This window comes from Macrobrachium nipponense, chromosome 41 (genome assembly GCF_015104395.2).
Source record: "Macrobrachium nipponense isolate FS-2020 chromosome 41, ASM1510439v2, whole genome shotgun sequence".
NCBI classification, from domain to species: domain Eukaryota; kingdom Metazoa; phylum Arthropoda; class Malacostraca; order Decapoda; family Palaemonidae; genus Macrobrachium; species Macrobrachium nipponense.
In genome coordinates, this window is record NC_061102.1 from 37,676,937 (window position 1) to 37,697,001 (window position 20,065).

General features: G+C 44.1%; 1 protein-coding gene across 1 annotated transcript in view; it reads right to left on the reverse strand.

Annotated features, from left to right (window-relative positions):
- Window positions 1-20,065, reverse strand: part of LOC135212695 (FHF complex subunit HOOK interacting protein 2A-like) — a 177,018-nt gene that overhangs the window by 148,523 nt on the left and 8,430 nt on the right. The gene's annotated exons all lie outside the window — the stretch shown is intronic.

Sequence of the window (20,065 nt, forward strand, 5' to 3'; positions counted from 1 at the left end):
TTCCTACAAGCGAAGAAAGTCCTTTTACTTCGAATGTTCGAGGCCAAGGTTTCGAAGGGTTCTCATTCTTCGCCAAAAACATTGGTTTGAAGGAACAGAACGCCGAGTCGTTCCTAAAGCCAACATTATGTTCTAAGGCTTGTAGCTCGCTTACTCTTTTCGCTGAAGCCAGCGCGACCAAGAATAAAGACTTCCTTGTCAGGTCTCTGAACGTAGCCTTACAGGGAGGTTCGAATTTTGAGGTCATTAAGTACTTTAGACCGACATCTAAGTTCCAATTAGGTGCTCTAATCCCTCTGTTCTTTGACGTCTCGAAGGATCTTATCAGGTCATGCAAATCTTTGTCTTCCCCAATGTTAAGGCCTCTATGCCTGAAGACTGAAGATAGCATACTCTTATAGCCCTTAATTGTAGAGACTACTAAATTACATTTCTCCTTCAAATACAGGAGGAAATCGGCTATATCTGTCACAGAGGTACTGGAAGAGGATATCTTCTGAGCTCTACACCATCTGCGAAACACATCCCACTTCGACTGGTAGACTCGAATAGTAGATGGTCTTCTCGCTCTTGCGATAGCTTTCGCAACTTCTCGAGAAAAGCCTCTCATTCTGACAAGTCCTTCGATAGTCTGAAGGCAGTCAGAGCGAGAGCGGGTAGGTTTTTGTGATACCTGTCGAAGTGGGGTTGTCTGAGAAGATCGCTCCTATTTGGGAGAGATCTCGGAAAGTCTACCATCCATCCCAGTACCTCTGTGTACCAGTTTTGTGAAGGCCAGAACGGGGCTATGAGGGTCAGTTTGGCTCCCTCTGCTGCTGCAAACTTCCTTACCACTTCCGATAATATTTTGAACGGAGGAAAAGCATACCCGTCTATTCCGGCCCAATCGAGGAGAAGGGAGTCCACCGCAATCGCCCTTGGGTCGGCGATCGGGGAGCAGTAACTTTCCAGCCTGTTGTTCCAATGGGTGGCAAAAAGATCTATATTTGATCTCCCCCAGAGGTTCCATAGTCTGTTGCATACTTCCTGATGCAACGTCCATTCTGTAGGCAGTACTTGGTCTCTCCTGCTCAGAAGGTCGGCTCTTACATTTTTGTCCCCTTGGATGAATCTCGTCCGGAGAGTGATTCTTCTCTCTTCTGCCCAAAGCAGTAGTTCCCTTGCTTTCCTGTAAAGGGAGAACGAGTGCGTCCCTCCTTGCTTCTTGATATAAGCTAGGGCTGTTGTGTGTGCCGAATTGATCTGCAGGACTGAACCTGCGATCTGAGCCTCGAAGTGTATGAGGGACAGGTGAATCGCTGCTAATTCTTTCATATTGATGTGCCAGGACACCTGTTCTCCCCTCCAGGTGCCTGACACTTCTCTCGTCCCTAGAGTGGCTCCCCACCCCGCATCTGAGGCGTCGGAGTACAACACTAGCCGAGGGTTCGGAACGTGAAGGGATACTCCTTCGCTGATCCTGCACGGATTCATCCACCAACGCAGGTCCTCCTTTATCTCCTTCGTGATCTGGAAGGAATCGGACAGATTTTGAGATTTCTGATCCCAACGTTCTCTTAGATAGAACTGTAACGGCCTTAGGTGAAGCCTTCCTAGAGAAATGAACTGTTCCAACGAGGAAAGGGTCCCCAGAAGACTCATCCATTCCCTCGCGGAACATTGTTCTTTCTCTAGGAAGGTTGCTACTTTTTCCAAGCAGCGGTTCTGTCTTTCCTGTGATGGAAACACCTGAAAACCCCGAGAATCCATCCGAATCCCCAGATAAACAATGTTCTGCTGGGGAATCATCTGGGATTTCTCGAGGTTTACCAACAGTCCCAAGGACTGTGTTAACTCCAGTGTCAGTTTTAAGTCCTCCAGACATCTGACTCGCGACTGTGCTCGTATCAGCCAGTCGTCTAGATACAAGGATATCCGAATCCCTTCGAGGTGAAGCCAGTGAGCCACATTTTTCATTAGTCCCGTGAATACTTGGGGGGCTGTTGATAGTCCGAAGCATAGGGCCCGAAATTGAAATACTCTCCTTGAGCCATAAATCTGAGGTATTTCCTGGACGACGGGTGTATTGGTACGTGGAAATAAGCATCCTGCAGGTCCAGGGATACCATCCAGTCCCCTGGACGCAGGGCTGCTAACACCGAGGCTGTCGTCTCCATTGTGAACTTCCTCTTTGCTACGAACACGTTCAGGGCGCTCACGTCCAGAACTGGCCTCCAACCTCCTGAGCTCTTCGGAACTAAGAACAGGCGATTGTAAAACCCCTGGGAAGAGAGATCTCTTACTTCCTCTATGGCTTCCTTGTAAAGCATCTGCTCCACGAGATGTAGAAGGGCTTGTTTCTTGACAGATTCCTTGTAATTTGCTGTTAACTCCCTTGGAGTTGTCGTTAAGGGAGGTTTTTCCCTGAAGGGGATAAATATCCTTTCTTTAGGATGGATAGGGACCAGGCATCGGCACCTTTCTGTGCCCAAGTTTCGTAAAAATCTAGAAGCCTGGCACCCACTTTTATCTGGAGGACCCCCGTCTCACTGGGTTTTGACGAACGGCCTTCGAGAAGACCTTCCTCTCTTTTCCGGTCGTCTACTTCTAAGAGAAGCTCTTGGTGCAGACCTTCCTCGAAAGGGCTGCTGGAAGGGAACTTTCTCCTTTTTCGCCAGCGGCACAGCAGGCTTTAGCCTCTTCGCTGACTGGGCCAGCAGGTCCTGTGTGGCCTTTTCTGAAAGCGTCTTAGAAATGTCCCCCACTATGTCCTGAGGAAACAGGTGACTAGAGAGGGGCGCGTATAAAAGGGAGGATCTCTGCAGAGGAGAAACAGATTTCGTTAAGAAGGAGCTAAACACTGCCCCTCTTCTTCAAAATACAGGATCCAAAAAGGGATGCCACTTCATTTGAGCCATCCATAACCGCCTTGTCTAGGCAGGTTAAAACACTGCCCAACTCTTCCATGGAAACGAAGTCTGGTTCTTGCGACTTCTTGGCTAAAGCTCCCAAAGCCCAGTCCATGAAGTTAAAGACTTCGAGAGTCTTGAAGAGGCCCTTGATGAGATGATCCACCTCACACATTCCCCAAGAGGCTTTTGCCGAGTGTAGAGAGCGTCTTCTAGACGCATCTACAAGAGCGGAAAAATCCGCATCAGAGGACAAAGGGAGACCTAGGCCCATTGGCTCCTTGGTATCATACCACATCCCTGGTTTCCCTGTCAACTTAGAGGGAGGACAAGAAAATACTGTCTTACCCGCTTCCTTCTTAGCCCTGAGCCAGTTCTCGAGACTCTTCAGAGACTTTCTCATAGAAAGAGTAGGGGTCATCTTAACGAATGAGGAGGCCTTCGACATTTTCGTACTGGATAATAACGATCCTGGCGAAGGGGGATCCGACTGGCGTAGTGAGTCTCCAAACACCTGCAGCAACAGAGAAGCAAGTCTCTTATAGTCTGAAACTCCTGCATCTTTGGCTATCTCTTCATCCGATACTTCTTCCAAACGTGATGCAGGAGAAGAGGGCTTTTCCTCAACAGGAGACCGATCCTTTGAAGGAAGTCTTTTCCTTTCGTCCTTACTCCTATCATCCTTCCTGTACGAGTCCTGGAGTTTCCCTATACTCGGGCTTCTGATCTGCTCCTTGCGTCTGCTAGGAGAGGCGCTTGCATCCTGAATCAGGCGCCTGTGAAGCGAAGAGCGCCTGCTAGGCGAAAGTAGAACATCCTGTTCCTGGCGCCAAGAAGGAGACGCGTTTGCGTCCTGGTGAGAGCGCCTAGGCCAAGAAGGCGAGGCGCTTGCGTCCTGGTGAGGCTGCCTGGTCCAAGAAGGAGAGGCATTTGCGTCCTGATGAGGACGCCTAGAAGGCGAAATGCGCCTGCGAGGAGAAAGGAGAACCCTTTGTTCCCGTCGTCCATGAGGGGAGACGTTTGCGTCCTGTTGACTGCGTCTAGCAGGCGAATAACTCCTTTTCCCTTTGCGTCTTTCCGGAGAGGAGCTAGAATCTCTCCTACTCCTCCTAGGAGGTGAAGAAAACTTGTCCAATCTTCGGGGCCTATTCGGCGAAACTCTTGCGTCCTTCGGAAAATGTCTCGAGGACGAACGAGCGCTCCTTTCTTCTAGCGGAGCTCTAAATAGAGAGGGACTCTCTTCTCTCCCGGAGCTCTTAGTCGAACGAATTCTCTCACGAGAAATTCGCGAATCAGGCTCCTGATGCTTGCCATGGGAGGCAAACTCTTCTCTAGCCAAACTCCTGGGAGAACTCTTGCTCGTAGGGCGTTTCCGATTTTTGTCATATACGACTGAAGAAGGTCTCGCTGGGGACGAAAACCTTTCAGGCGAGGAGCGTCTGCTAACGCCAGGACGCTTACTCTCTGAATCTCTCCTAACGGAACTCTTGATGGGAAGAGAAATGTCTTTCTTCCTAGAAGAGCCTTCAGAAAGAACTCCCACTAAGGCAGACAACTGCTGTTGGAGTCCTACCAAGACTTCCTTTGTCTTGTGTGATAGTTCTTCCGGAGGCGAGTCAGGAGTTCTCATGGCTCTCTTCTTACGAGCAGGCGAATACTCCGGAAAAGGCTCCGGACTGGAACGTAACGCTTCGCTAGTTGGCGTCTTCCAGGATCTCTTAAGAGGACGCGACTTAGCGGAAGAACTCCATCCCCTTCTGGGAGACGAAGAGTCTGAGTCCGAAAAGCACTTCCTCAGGACGCTTTTGCAGTAGCTATCCTTGGCAGCCTGGGAAGCGGCTACAGGATCTGCCGAAGGGACGCCTGACCGTTGGGAATACTCTACATCCCCCTTGCGGCTTTCGACATTCCTCCTCCCTTGGTCATGGGAGTCTGAAAGAGGTCTAGGCCTAGGAGCAATGCGGAGTCGGTCAGACGCCCCCTCCACTTCACTGGGGACACTGCACAAATCACTGCACACATCACTGCGCTTACCTGTCTCCTTCATCGCTTGCAGTTGCGTTTTCAAGCTGATTATTGAGGCTCTCATTGCAGCCATTTCCGTAGACGCATCTACAGGTTCGCTACTGGGGGAAGGGGCTGAAGCCAAACTATGAGCAGGAGAAATACTATAAAAGTTAGGAGCTACTTCCTGTTCATTAGAGCAGGATCTACTTGAGCTTCTGATGGAAGCCCTCCTAACCCTATCTTTCTCAAGTTTCCTTACATAAGAAGCCAAGGTCTTCCATTCCACTTCCGTTAAGCTCTCACATTCCAGACAGGTGTTAGTTTCAGAACAATCATTCCCCCTACATTTTTTACAAACTGTGTGAGGATCCACCGATGCTTTCGGTAGCCTCACCTTACATACCTCTTTCGCACACACCCTAAATACAGGTGCCACGTCAGACATTTTAAAGAGAATCCAATTCCAAATCCAAAAAACAGTCCACGATAAGCGTATGCCAAAACCAAAGATCAAAGTACATCACCAAAAGACAGATAGATAATCCTCGGCCAACGAGAAAAGAATTCCAATGCAGGAGGTATCAACAACGATGTTGTTGCTACCGGCGACAGAAAAATTCTGGTTAGAAAACGGGAACGGTTCCTGGGCTGGTCACCTGACCTACCTGTCGCGTGTGCCGCGAGTTTTGAATTCTGTCGGGACGTCGGAGACTATAGCTAAGTATATATCTGCCGGGGAAGTTGCATGTACAAAACTCCTATTTTGTTAGTTAAAACTCAAGAAAAACACACTAAAATTTGTTATACCTGGTTTTTTAATAGTTTTATCACAAAAAAATGCATTTTATGATGAAATTGATAAAAAAAAAAGAATTTATGGATATTTCTCATAGAAAAATACCACGAATAGGCGAATTTTCCGCAAATAATGAGGGGAAATGTTCCAGAGAGAAATATGCGAATACTTGAGTCCACAAATCCAGAGAACGCAAATGTGGGGGGGGTCTATTGTACTTCCAGACCTGTCCAATCCAGAAGCATAGTGTCCATCGACCATGTGAGAGGATTTGGGACAAAAGAGCAGATAAGAGGAAGACGGTGGTTCCTCAAAGCCAGAGATAGATCTATGGAGGGTGTGCCCCAAAGCTTCCATATTTCCTTGCTCACTAGAGGGTTCAGGGTACATTCGGTTGGCAGGACCTGGTTGAGGCGACTCAGTCCATCTGCCAAGACATTTAGTCTCCCGTGATGAAGTGAGTCATAAGCAATACCTGGTTTTGTTCTGCCCACAGAAGGAGCTCATTTGCAGTCTCGTAAAGAGCGAACAACTAGGTGCAACTAGGTGCCTCCCTGTTTCTGAATGTAGGAAAGGACTGTTGTGTTGTCGGCATGGAGAGCTACTGTCCTGCTGTGAACCAAGGCCTGTAGACCAAGATGAATGGCCTTCAGTACTTTTTAGTTGATGTGGGTACGTATTCCTCAGCTCTTCTAACCATGTTCCTGACACTTATTGTTACCCAAGTAGAGCTCCCAACCCAGATCTGAGGCATTGGAGTAAAAGTCTAGGTGGGGGTTCAATCGTAGAAAGGATTTCCCTTCCTGAAGCCTTGCTTCACACAACCACCAATGACAGTCCTGTTTGACCTATTCTGTAATTGCAAAAACAAAGGGAGTCCTGTTGGGACTTCTTGCTCAAGTTTGTCTTTAGAAAAATAAAAATTTTTTAAAGTAAATTGTATTTTTCCTAACTATACAAACCTGAGGTCCTTTACATTAGGAATTACTTTCAGCGAATCTGGAATACGGCCATTAAATTCTTGAGCAAGGTGGTTAGGCAGTAACTACTGTCTGGTAGGCGAGTAGGCCCGCCTGCCAGGATGAAAACACTCCACCTTGCCTTTTGGCCCAGGTTTCTGATTGAGGGGTGGCATTAGGTGGGCATTAATGTAAAGGACCTCAGGTTTGTATAGTTAGGAAAAATACAACTTACTTTAAAAAATTGTGATTAGTTCCTACACAATATACAAACCCACTGTCCTTTACAATAGGAACACTCACTGATTGGTAGGAGGAATCTGAGTAAGACTCTAGAACTAATTGGAGTTCAGCACACCTGGGCTATTCCTCCTGGTCGTAAGAGTGAGGAGGAGTGTCAAGAGGCAACTTGATCGGAGTATAGGAGCTGCATATTCAAGCGTCAGACTTCTGGGGCTTTTTGAAATGAGTGAGGAATCGTATCTCATCCGAAAAAGGGCTGGGAAGAATATTTAGAGTCGGAAGCATTAATACAAAGTTCTGGGAAGGGTTTGCATTATTTCCAGTCTTCTCCTCACCTTGCTAGAGGAAGAGCAAGATTGCTTCTATATGATTTTGACAAGAAAAATGGAAAGGAAACTACGTGCCTGACCAGCAGGTGTAAGTTCGAGTCCTATCCTCAACTTGAAGGAAGACTAGTAGGAGGATGAGGAGGGGAAGGTGGAGAGGCTAGTCACTCTCACATCCTTCTTACCTCTAGAACCACACACCATAAGCGAGATGCAACTTGTCCTCTTGAAAGAGACGGGTAAGCAAACACAACTTGAGACGGGTAAGCAAATACAACTTGCAAGCATCCACCACCAGTCCAAGGAAAAGAGGTTCCAAGGACCAGTAGAGCATGCTGGAGACTGGGCAAGTCCAATTGTACCAGTACAGTGGTACCTCGAGATACGAAAGGCTCAACTTACGAAAAACTTGAGATACGAAAGCAAATACGAAAGATTTTACGGCTCTACATACGAAAATTGCTCAAGATACGAAAGGTTATTGCTGTAAAGTCCGAGATTCGCCCAGACCACCGATAACAATTTTGAAACTCACGCGTTGTTAACTGGGTAGACTCACCACCATCCTCCCGCTCTCCCATTGGTTCCTGATGCTAGTCACCGCCATGAGATCCTTCTCTCCTATTGGTCAGCATCCCTCCCATCATGCTACTAGTACGTAGCAGCGTTCTTCTTCAGCCATTGCTTCTCACCAGTGTTATCGTACGCACGCGGAATTCGTTCGTTTACATATACGATTTAGTTTGTTAACGTAAATTTGTGTTAGTGATTTTGTTGTGCTACTTTATCGTGTTGTGTAAGAACCTAATTAGTAAACGTACTACATAACTTAATTATGTACAGTATAGTCATGGGTCCCAAGAAAGTTGCTGAAGTTCACAGAAAGAAGGGAATGCTTTCTATGCAGACAAAAATGGAGATAATAAAAAAGTATGAAGCTGGCTTGCGGTTGAGTGTGATCGCTAAGGAGTACGGCCGAAATCCTTAAGCAGAAGGAAGCCATCAAAGCAGCTACACCTTCCAAGGGCGTGACTATTTTATCCAACAAGGGAGCCATGTGCATGATGAAATGGAGAGGCTGCTTCTTCTATGGATTGAGGACAAGAAATCAATGGCAATACGATAACCGAGACGGCAATCTGCCAGAAGGCCAGCGCTATTGTTGGCGATTTGATTGCCCAAGGCGAAGACGACGGAGGAGAGGGGACATCAACGGCAACCCCAGAGTTCAAGGCTTCTCATGGGTGGTTCGAAAATTCCGTAAACAGACTGGCATCCATTCGGTGGTGAAGAAATTGAAATTTTGTAAAATATGTAAAGTATAAAAAAGTAAAAAAAAAATGTAAAAATAAAAAAAAAAGAAAAAAAAAATGTAATTTTAAGTTTTTTATAAAGTTAAGTGTTACAGTTTTGTTAATGTGTTTTGTAAGTTTAGTTTGTTTTTCTGACATTTTTTTATGTGTTTTGTAAAGTTAAGTGTAGCCTCACTCAAAAGGTAAGCTTCCACATTTTACTACATACGTATGTATGTACGTACAGTATTTCTTGTATACCATGTACACTAATACATTTAATTTACAGGTAATTAGCAGTATGTATTAAGTTAGGTATTAAATGGTCCAAATTGTTGTAGTATTTCATTGTTTAAAGGTCAATTTAGCTTTATTATGAAATTTACTTGGGTGTTTTTGGAGGGCTTGGAACGGATTAGCCATTTTACATGTAAAATGCGGTTCAAGATACGAAAAACTCATGATACGAAGGGCGCCTCGGAACGGATTAATTTCGTATCTCAAGGTACCACTGTTGTTAAGCCATCTGGTGATGTAAGAGTATGTGTAGATTTCAGATATGTAAATACCCAAACCCATGTACTAAATACATTTCCATTACTGAATTAGAGAATATTTTGGCAAATTTGGGTCCTTGTCAATATATACTTAAGTTAGATCTAAAAAATGCTTATCTACAGTTGTCAGTGAGTAAAGACTCGCAGAAATATTTGGTTATGAATACTCACCCTGGTTTATATAAATTTCACAGATTGCCATTTGGGTTGTCATCTGCACCAGGTGTACTCCAGAGGTTTACTACTGAGTTATTAACAAATGTTGAAGAGGTGCAAGTATTTTTAGATGACATACTTGTTGTAGGTGATACCCAGGAGGAGCATGACAAAAGGTTAAGTTAAGTTTTATCTATATTGCAGAAAAGAAATGTTAAGTTAAATTCTGTATTCTCTTAAATCTTTTTTAGGATTATGTATTTACGACAATAGGTTTGTACCTCAGTTCAGTTCAATTTTATGTCCTTTATATAACCTAACACGGAAAAATGATATTGTTATGATACAATAAAGTTTCATACATACTTACCTGGCAGATATATACATAGCTAAGACTCCGTCGTCTCCAACAGAAATTCAAATTTCGCGCCACTCGCTACAGGTAGGTCAGGTGATCTACCGGCCTGCCCTGGGTGGCAGGACTAAGAACCATTCCCGTTTTCTATCATATTTTCTCTTTTCCACCTGTCTCCTGCGGGGAGGCTGGGTGGGCCATTAATCGTATACTATATCTGCCAGGTAAGTATGTATGAAACTTTATTGTATCATAACAATATCATTTTCATACAATCAACTTACCTGTCAGATATATACATAGCTGATTGGCACCCTTTGGTGGAGGGTAAGAGACAGCTACTTATGGAATAGACAGGTAAACAACATATGTTGTAGGTATATAAAAAAAAACCTTGGTTCCTACCTGATAGGTGGTAGACTTCTTGGCTGCTGCCCAGGAGTCTGCATCACCTCAAGAAACTTTAGCGAGATATATGATCTATGGCCAAGAGTTCTTGTGGGTCTGCCGATGGGGTCTTATCCGCTTACTCGGCAGAGCCTGAAAGGACTTTGTCAATGGGTGCTGATCCACTTATATGACAATACACCTTATGAAGGAGCACACAACCAATCCCGACCACCTGATCCTAACCACCGAGTTAGTATTAAAAATTGTTCCGAGTTATCCCCAAACTCTTCACAACAACCATAACTCAAAAACACATTACACACACACACATAATTAAAAAAAAAAATAATGATACTCATCTAATAAGATATCACAAGAGTTCCTTACTGAACAATAGTGACTGGCCGCCAGTGCGACGTCTGCACTTTGTCAGCAGAAAGTCTAGAACATATCTAATAGACGGTATGTACAAATTTTAAGGATTGGTGTTGGCTCCTATACCCAGGATCGTATCCGCTGACACGAAAGGACCTATAGAAAAACAATTCTCGTAGGTCACACGAACATCTCTCAAGTAGTGAGATGCAAATACTGAGTTGTATCTCCAAAGTGTCGCTTCCAAGATGTTCTTAAGCGACATATTTTTATGAAACGAGAGAGATGTCGCTACTACTCTTACTTCATGAGCTTTCACTCTTAGAAGTCGAAGAGCGTCGTCAGGACAGATCTTATGCACATCTGTAATGACGCTTCTCACAAAGAACGCTAGAGCATTCTTAGACATCAGTCTTGTGGGGTCTTTTATCGTGCACTTAAGACCTTGTGTAGAGCCCCCCATCTGGTGTTTTCTCTGAAGATAGAATTTCAGAGCTCTTACAGGACAAAGAGATCTTTCTGCCTCTCTCCCTACGAGACTCGATAAACCTTTAACCTCGAAGGTCCTAGGCCAGGGATTCGAGGGATTCTCGTTTTTAGCTAGAAATAAAGCTTTAAACGAGCAAATGGCTGAGTCCCCCTTAAATCCTACTTTATCCTCTAGAGCATGCAGTTCACTAACTCTTTTTGCTGTGGCTAAAGCTAATAGGAACAAACATTTTCTAGTAAGGTCTCGAAAAGACGCCAGATGAGGAGGTTCAAACTTTTCAGATGAAAGGAATTTTAAAACTACATCAAGGTTCCAGCTAGGAGGAGCTGGGCCCGAAGACTTGGTAGTTTCAAAAGATCTGATGAGATCGTGGAGATCTTTATTCTCTGTAAGATCTAGTCCTCTATTCCTGAAAACTGCAGAAAGCATACTTCTGTATCCCTTTATTGTGGGTACAGATAGATGCGAATCTTCCCTCAAGAATAGTAAGAAATCAGCGATTTCCGTCACAGAGGTAGTGGAGGAGGACAACATCTTAGACTTGCACCACCTTCTAAAAACTTTCCACTTAGACTGATATACTCGTCTAGTGGAAGCTCTGCGGGCTCTCGCAATTGCGCTTGCAGTTTTGCGAGAAAACCCTTTCGCTCTGACAAGTCTTTCGATAGTCGAAAGGCAGTCAGAGCGAGAGCGGGGAGGTTTTGATGATACCTCTGGAAGTGTGGTTGTTTGAGAAGATCCGTCCTTCTTGGGAGGGATCTGGGAAAATCTACTGTCCACTCCACCACCTCTGTGAACCAGTCTTGTGCTGGCCAAAAGGGGGCTATCAGGGTCATCCGTGTTCCTTCTGAAGCCACAAATTTCTTAGAACTAGTCCCAGGATCTTGAACGGAGGAAAAGCGTAGACGTCTATGTGAGACCAGTCTAGTAGGAAGGCGTTGACCATCAGAGCTCTGGGATCTTCTACAACCGAACAAAATACTTCTAGTCTTTTGGAAAGGAATGTGGCAAAGAGATCCACATGAGGAGTCCCCCAAAGAGACCAGAGACTCTGACACACTTCCGAGTGGAGGGTCCACTCTGTGTGAGGGACCTGGTTCCTCCTGCTGAGCCTGTCCGCCCTTACGTTCCTTACTCCCTGAATAAATCTCGTAAGCAGGGAGATATTCCTCTGGGACGTCCAAAGCAGTAGGTCTCTTGCCAGTTCGTAAAGGAACAAGGAGTGAGTCCCTCCTTGTTTCCGAATGTAGGCCAACGCTGTGGTGTTGTCCATATTCACTTGAACAACTTGGTTCGATACCAAAGGTTCTAGGCTCTTTAGAGCCAGATGAACGGCAAAGAGCTCCTTGCAGTTTATGTGCCAGGACACCTGTGCTGCTTCCCAGATGCCTGACACCTCTCTCGAGCCTAAAGTTGCTCCCCAACCCTTCTCCGACGCGTCGGAGTATAACACTAGGTTTGGGTTCTGAACCTTCAGGGAGATTCCCTTGTTCTCCTTCAATGGGGGCAACCACCATTCCAAGTGAGGCTTCATCTCCACTGGAATGGGAAAGGCGTCTGATAGATTTCCTGTCTTCCAACTCCAAGACCTCTTGAGGAAGAATTGAAGTGGACGAATATGCAGTCTTCCTAGAGGAAAGAACTGTTCGAGCAAGGAAAGGGTTCCCAGAAGGCTTAACCATTCCCTCGCCGACGTCCGTTCTTTCCTTAAGAGAGAGACTTTCTCCAAGCCTCTTGCGAGTCTCTCTTGCGAAGGAAATACTCGAAAACCCCGAGAATCCATCTGAATCCCCAGATAGACTAAGTTCTGTCTGGGGGTCAGCTGCGACTTCTCGAGGTTCACGAGTAATCCCAACGACTTGATCAAGTTCATGGTCAGAATAAGGTCCTCCAAACACTGTCTCTCTGATCTGGCCCTGATCTCTGATCTTCATCAGGCTTGTCAAGACCTGAGGAGCTGTGGACAGGCCGAAACACAAGGCCCTGAACTGAAAGATCCTTCCCTCCGCCATGAAACGGAGGTACTTCTTCGACAAAGGGTGAATCGGTATGTGAAAATAGGCATCCTGGAGATCCTCTGATCTTCATCAGGCTTGTCAAGACCTGAGGAGCTGTGGACAGGCCGAAACACAAGGCCCTGAACTGAAAGATCCTTCCCTCCGCCATGAAACGGAGGTACTTCTTCGACAAAGGGTGAATCGGTATGTGAAAATAGGCATCCTGGAGATCCAGAGACACCATCCAATCTCCTTGGCGTAAAGCTGAAAGGACTGAGGCCGAAGTCTCCATGGAGAACTTCTCCTTCTGAACAAATTTGTTCAGAGCGCTAACGTCCAGTACTGGTCTCCAGCCCCCCGAGGCCTTTGCAACCAGAAAAAGACGATTGTAAAACCCCGGGGAGTTTTGATCCAGTTCTAGTTCTATCGCTCTCTTGTCCCACATCTGATCCACCATCAGTCGAAGAGTATCCCTCAGTACAGGGTCCCTGTATTTGGCTGACAGTTCCCGCGGAGTTGACGTTAGGGGAGGACTGTCGTGGAAAGGTATAAGGTATCCTTTCCTTATCATGGACAAAGATGAGGCGTCCGTGCCTATACGTGCCCAGGCCTCCGCAAATTCTAAGAGCCTGGCACCTACTGGTGTTTGGAGGAGAGAAGCATCATTTACCCTTTTTAAAGGGATGGAAGGCAGACCTACCTCTCTTCTCAGGAGCCTTCCTTCTTGAGGGTGCTCTGGAGGTAGGGCCTCCTCGAAAGGGCTGAACAGACGTACTCGGTCCTTTCTTTTCCACCGCAGTCACAGGTCTCTTCTTCCTTGATGACTGCGTAAGAAGGTCTTGAGTCGTCTTCTCAGTTAATGATCGGGAAATGTCTTTCACTAACTGAGAAGGAAACAAAAAGTCCGATAAGGGAGAGTACAAAAGTGCTGCTCTCTGAGAGTGGGAGACCGCTTTGGTCAAAAAAGCACTGAAGACTGTCCTCTTCTTAAGAAGTCCCGCTCCAAATAAAGAGGAGATTTCTAAAGAGCCATCTTGGACTGCCTTGTCGATACACGACAGTATACAAAGGTGAACTTCTGGGTCGAGTCCTTCTGAGTCATGCGCCTTTTTGGACATCACCCCAAGGGACCAATCTGAGAAGTTGAAAACTTCCAATACATGGAAGAGCCCCTTGAGGAGATGATCCAGTTCTGAAATGCCCCAAGTCACACGGGCAGAGTTCAAACCTTGTCTTCTTGATGCATCGACTAACGTTGAAAAGTCTGCTTCAGCCGAAGACAGGAGAGAAAGGCCCATATTCTCTCCCGTCTGATACCAAATGCCCCTTCTGCCAGCGAGTCTCGCTGGGGGCATGCAGAAGACCGTCCTGACCAGCTCCTTCTTCGAATCCATCCACGAATTCAAAGACTGAAGAGCCCTCTTCATAGATATGGTGGGTTTCATTCTAAGAAAAGACGAAGACTTCTTTGCCTTTGCGCTCGAAAACAGAGAGCGCGGAGAAGGAGGAGCGGCAGGTGTTAATGCGTCTCCATATTCTTCAAGAAGCAGGGCTGTCAAGACTTTGTAGCTTGACAGTCCTTCCCTTCTACGAGTCTCGTCTTCTGACTTCTCATCTAACTCGGGGTCTAAAGGAGAATCCGTAGAAAAATCAGGACGTCTTTTCTCTGGGGGAGACAAACTCCTGATAGGAGAGGGACTAAGGGAGTGATAATCTCTCCTCTTCACAAAAGTTTGAGCCTTGTAAGAAGCTTCCTGCTTGGGTGGCGCCACGCGCTTAGGTGGCTCCTCATATACGGATGACGCCTCGCGCTTGGATGACGCCTCGCGCTTGGATGACGCCTCTCGTCCGCCGAGCGTCCTGGCTGACGCCTCGCGCTTGGCTGACTCCTCACGTCTGGAAGACGCCTCGCGCCTGGAAGACGTCTCGCACTCAACTGGCGTCCTGGCTGGTGCCAAAAACTTGGCTGGCGCCTCGCGCTTAGAAGACACTTCACGTCCGGAAGGAGTCCTGGCTGGAGTCTCGCGCCTGGCTGATTCCACGCCTCTGTATGACGCCTCGCGCCTGGAAGACGCCTCACGTTTGGCTGGCGTCTTGTCTTGCGCTTCGCGCCTGGTATATGCCTCTCTCGCTCTTGATCTAGAAAGAATGTCCTCTTCTACTAGTTTGGAAGAGGAAGCTTCATGCCTGAAAGACGCCTCGCGTTTGGCAGGGGAGAGAGGACGAGACTTCTTAATAGGAAGAGAAACGTCCTTCTTACGAGGAGGATCTCTAGCCAAAACTCCCACCAATGAGGCTAGCTGCTCTTGGACAGCAAGAAGAATTTTCCTTGAAGCTTCTCCCACGTCTTCTTCAATGGGAGGAGAAGGAGAGTTCGAAGGCGAGCGATCCGCTACGTCCATGTAGGGAGACGTTGACGCAACCTTAGCCTTTTTGATTGAAGAGGGAGCTTCATCCGAGAAGCGCTCCGGGCTCGAATTTAAATCAGGTTCTCTATAATGCCTTTTCAGGGGCCTGGAAAGGTCCGAATCCTTCCACCCTCGTTTAGGTGAAGGAGAGGGAGAGGAAGAGAAACACTCTCGCAGGACGCTTTTTCTAAAGCGGTCCTGAGCAGCCTGAAGCGAAACAGCCTGCTGAAGGGACGTCTGACCGTTGGGGATTCTCCACAACCTCCTTAAGGCTTTCGACTTTCCTTCTCCTCTGGGCATGGGAGCTTGGAAGCGGTCTAGGCCTGGGAGCATCGCAGAGACGATCAAACGCCCCCTCCACAACACTGGGAGCACTCACTTCACTAAACACTTCACTCTCACTATCCTTACCTTGTAAGGCCGCCATTTTGGACTTCATCTTAGAGATAGTAGCCTTCAGATCGGCAATTTCAGAGGCCAATTCTGAAAGTAAAGCTTGTGAATGATTCGACACAGAGGGAGAATCAAAATCATTAAGGTTAGAGATAGGATCAATAAAAGGCTCAATAGGCCTTGTACTCACACTCTTTAAACGTCTAACTCTATCCCTCTTTAACTTCCTCAAATAAGAAGTTAGATCTTCCATTCTTCCGCATTCAACCCCTCACATTCATGACAGGTATTAGAAGAAGAACATTCAAACCCCCTACATTTACGACATACAGTGTGAGGATCAACCGAAGCCTTCGGTATCCTCACCTTGCAGCCTACATTCACACACATTCTCACACTCACATTTGAGTCAGACATACTGAGAAAAATAAAAAAGCAAGTCCAAAATCAGTCCACAGTAGCGAATGCCAAAAACCACGATCCAGGTACGTCACCAAAATAGCCGAGAAACGATGATCAAAAGGTTGAAATAAGAATCTAAGTCAGGAGGTAGTAACAACAATGTTGATACCACCGGCGACAGAGAAAATATGATAGAAAACGGGAATGGTTCCTAGTCCTGCCACCCAGGGCAGGCCGGTAGATCACCTGACCTACCTGTAGCGAGTGGCGCGAAATTTGAATTTCTGTCGGGGACGACGGAGTCTTAGCTATGTATATATCTGACAGGTAAGTTGATTGTATGAAAATGCTAAGTTTCATTGGTCAGCTGTACATGATCAAGCTTTTAATGCTATTAAGAAAGCTTTGGCTCAAGCAAATATTCTAAAAAAATTCAGTCCTGAGACTATGTTGATACTGGAAGCGGACGCAAGTCCAATAAAAGTTAGGGCTGTATTGAATCAAGAATTTGCATTTAAAAGTAAAAAATTGTCAAAATCTATGTGTAATTATTCTTAAATAGATAAAGAAGCACTCTCAATTGTGTTTGGAGTTAAGAAATTTTCAAATTTTCTTTTGGGTAAAAACTTTATCATAACGACAGACCATAAGCCTCTAATTCCTCTGTTTAATCCTTGTAAAAGTATTCCACAAATGTCAAATGCCCAAATTCAAAGGTGGGCATTATTTCTCCCAGCTTTCAAGTTTAAGACAGAACACATTAAAGGTAAGAACAGTACTGTTGCCGATACCCTTAGCAGATTACCAGTAAATTGGGATGATACTGATTTTCAGATACCAGGTGAATATGTCAATTTGATAAACATTCTGAATAATAATGAATCTTTTGACTTTGATGTGATGTAATAAAGGAATGTACGGAGAAAGATACTCTATTGTGTCAAGTAACAGAATTTGTGAAACATGATTTTCCTAAAGTAAACGAAATTGATGACTCTGTAATGCCATTTTATAAAATAAAACATGATCTTTCATTATAAGAAGAGGTATTATTATACCGGAGTCATGTAGTGATTCCTGATAATATTGAGAAAACGTGTTATAGATGCTCTTCATGAGGGGAATAAGGGTATTGTTGCCGCAAAGGCAGAAGCAAGGTCTATGATATATTGGCCCAATATAGACCAAGATATTAATCAAGTAACATCAAATTGCTCACTTTGTATAGCTAAACTTAAACCTAACGTCATATCTCCTTTGTCGTGGCCTTCAGTGGATTAACCTTGGTTACACTTGCATGTTGACTACTGTGGACCTATGGAAAATTATCAATTTTTTATTGTCTTTGATTCATTTTCTAAATTTATTGATGTATTTCCATGTAAGACTTATTTCAGAAGGTACTATACAATGTTTAAGAAAGTGCAGTCTTCTACTGGTTGCTCTCCTGCGGAATTAATGTTTGGAAGAAAATTTATAGGCCCATTAGACATTATTATGTCTAAACAAAAAGAAGTTCCAGAATGTGTTGATTCTAAATTTAACGTAGGAGATGCAGTACATAAATGCCAGGAACTTTGGTAAAGGACTAGAATGGGTCGAGCAAAAGTTACAAAAGTTCTTGGTAGAAGAAATTATTCAGTGTCTGTAAATGGCAATTTAATTTGGAAGCATCATTTATCCCAGTTGTTTGAAAGAAAGTTGTATAATCCTGTTGAAACCTGAGTCTTCACCTCTCCATGTCCATTCAAAGGTGGGCATTATTTCTCCCAGCTTTCAAGTTTAAGACAGAACACATTAAAGGTAAGAACAGTACTGTTGCCGATACCCTTAGCAGATTACCAGTAAATTGGGATGATACTGATTTTCAGATACCAGGTGAATATATCAATTTGATAAACATTCTGAATAATAATGAATCTTTTGACTTTGATGTGATGTAATAAAGGAATGTACGGAGAAAGATACTCTATTGTGTCAAGTAACAGAATTTGTGAAACATGATTTTCCTAAAGTAAACGAAATTGATGACTCTGTAATGCCATTTTATAAAATAAAACATGATCTTTCATTATAAGAAGAGGTATTATTATACCGGAGTCATGTAGTGATTCCTGATAATATTGAGAAAACGTGTTATAGATGCTCTTCATGAGGGGAATAAGGGTATTGTTGCCGCAAAGGCAGAAGCAAGGTCTATGATATATTGGCCCAATATAGACCAAGATATTAATCAAGTAACATCAAATTGCTCACTTTGTATAGCTAAACTTAAACCTAACGTCATATCTCCTTTGTCGTGGCCTTCAGTGGATTAACCTTGGTTACACTTGCATGTTGACTACTGTGGACCTATTGGAAATTATCAATTTTTTATTGTCTTTGATTCATTTTCTAAATTTATTGATGTATTTCCATGTAAGACTTATTTCAGAAGGTACTATACAATGTTTAAGAAAGTGCAGTCTTCTACTGGTTGCTCTCCTGCGGAATTAATGTTTGGAAGAAAATTTATAGGCCCATTAGACATTATTATGTCTAAACAAAAAGAAGTTCCAGAATGTGTTGATTCTAAATTTAACGTAGGAGATGCAGTACATAAATGCCAGGAACTTTGGTAAAGGACTAGAATGGGTCGAGCAAAAGTTACAAAAGTTCTTGGTAGAAGAAATTATTCAGTGTCTGTAAATGGCAATTTAATTTGGAAGCATCATTTATCCCAGTTGTTTGAAAGAAAGTTGTATAATCCTGTTGAAACCTGAGTCTTCACCTCTCCATGTCAAGTATTCCAATGATACCTCATATGCCAATAAGTTCCTCAAGTGTAATAAATACGTAATCCTAATGATTATGGTTTCCTGGAAAGGTGTAATCCAAATTCTGTACAAGCTAATGTTAAGGAAACTCCTAAACCCCAGAGTAGGACAGATGTTGTTTTATGGAGATCTACTCGAACTATAAAAAAAACCTGATCGATTATGGAACAAAATACTTCATTTTACCTATGGGGGGAGGAATGAGGAATGATATGTATTGCGAGTGAATGAGAAACTTCACTTGGAAGTAATGTATGTATTCTTTTGTGCCTGTTGTTAAAGCAGTGAAGTGAGCATTTGTTGTTATAGTCGGGAGAGACTTCCCGCCATTCTTACAGTCACACACTGCAAAATGCATTCCCAAAAGTTGTGAATAAAATTGGAATGTCACCTCATGTTTCTGTCAGACTACCTCATAGTTAGTCAGGTTGATGAAAATACTACAAGCTGGAAGCAAACAAATTGAAGCTCTCTGCCTAGTTGTTCCTCCCGGTACCCAGAGAGTGGGTGGGGCTTGTTATTTACACAAAAACAGTTACTAGTGCTACCATGAATTTTGAATTTTTAAACTGCCATAGGTAGAAACTTTTAACTATGTAATTACTTGGTAAGTTACTTAACTTTTACCGATGTAATTACTTGGTAAGTTACTTATCGAAAGTTTTGGATTTTAGCCTGGCCCTCTGGCTTTTGTTAACTGAATACTTTGGTTGCCATGGTCTGGCAATGGAATTTCACTTCCTCTTATTTTCTCCAGTTGGAAGGATGCTATCCATTCAACTGGGGAAAAAATTGTTGAATAGAGCCTGTTTTAGTGAATAAGATAAGTAATTATAGTAAAAAAGTTGTTGAAAAGAGCCTGTTTCAGAGAATGAGATATGTAATTATAGTACCCTACAAAATAAGGGAACCAATACTTATATATAATTCAACGAATCCGAGCAAAACTACAGTACATACTAAAGAATTTCAATCGATAACGTTTCAATGCATAATATCAGAAGTTCATAACTATAATTCTATATAATAAAGATATAAAATAGAAACAGACACACAATCTCTCCCCCTTTTTCCAGTCAAGCAGAAGTGACTACAGTATCAATCCTACTCACAGCTACAAGTGTTTTACCATGAACAGATACAAAGACTTGAGAATACAACATTATTTTTTTCATGGGGTAAACATTCATTTAAACCCTTGAAATATATGTACAA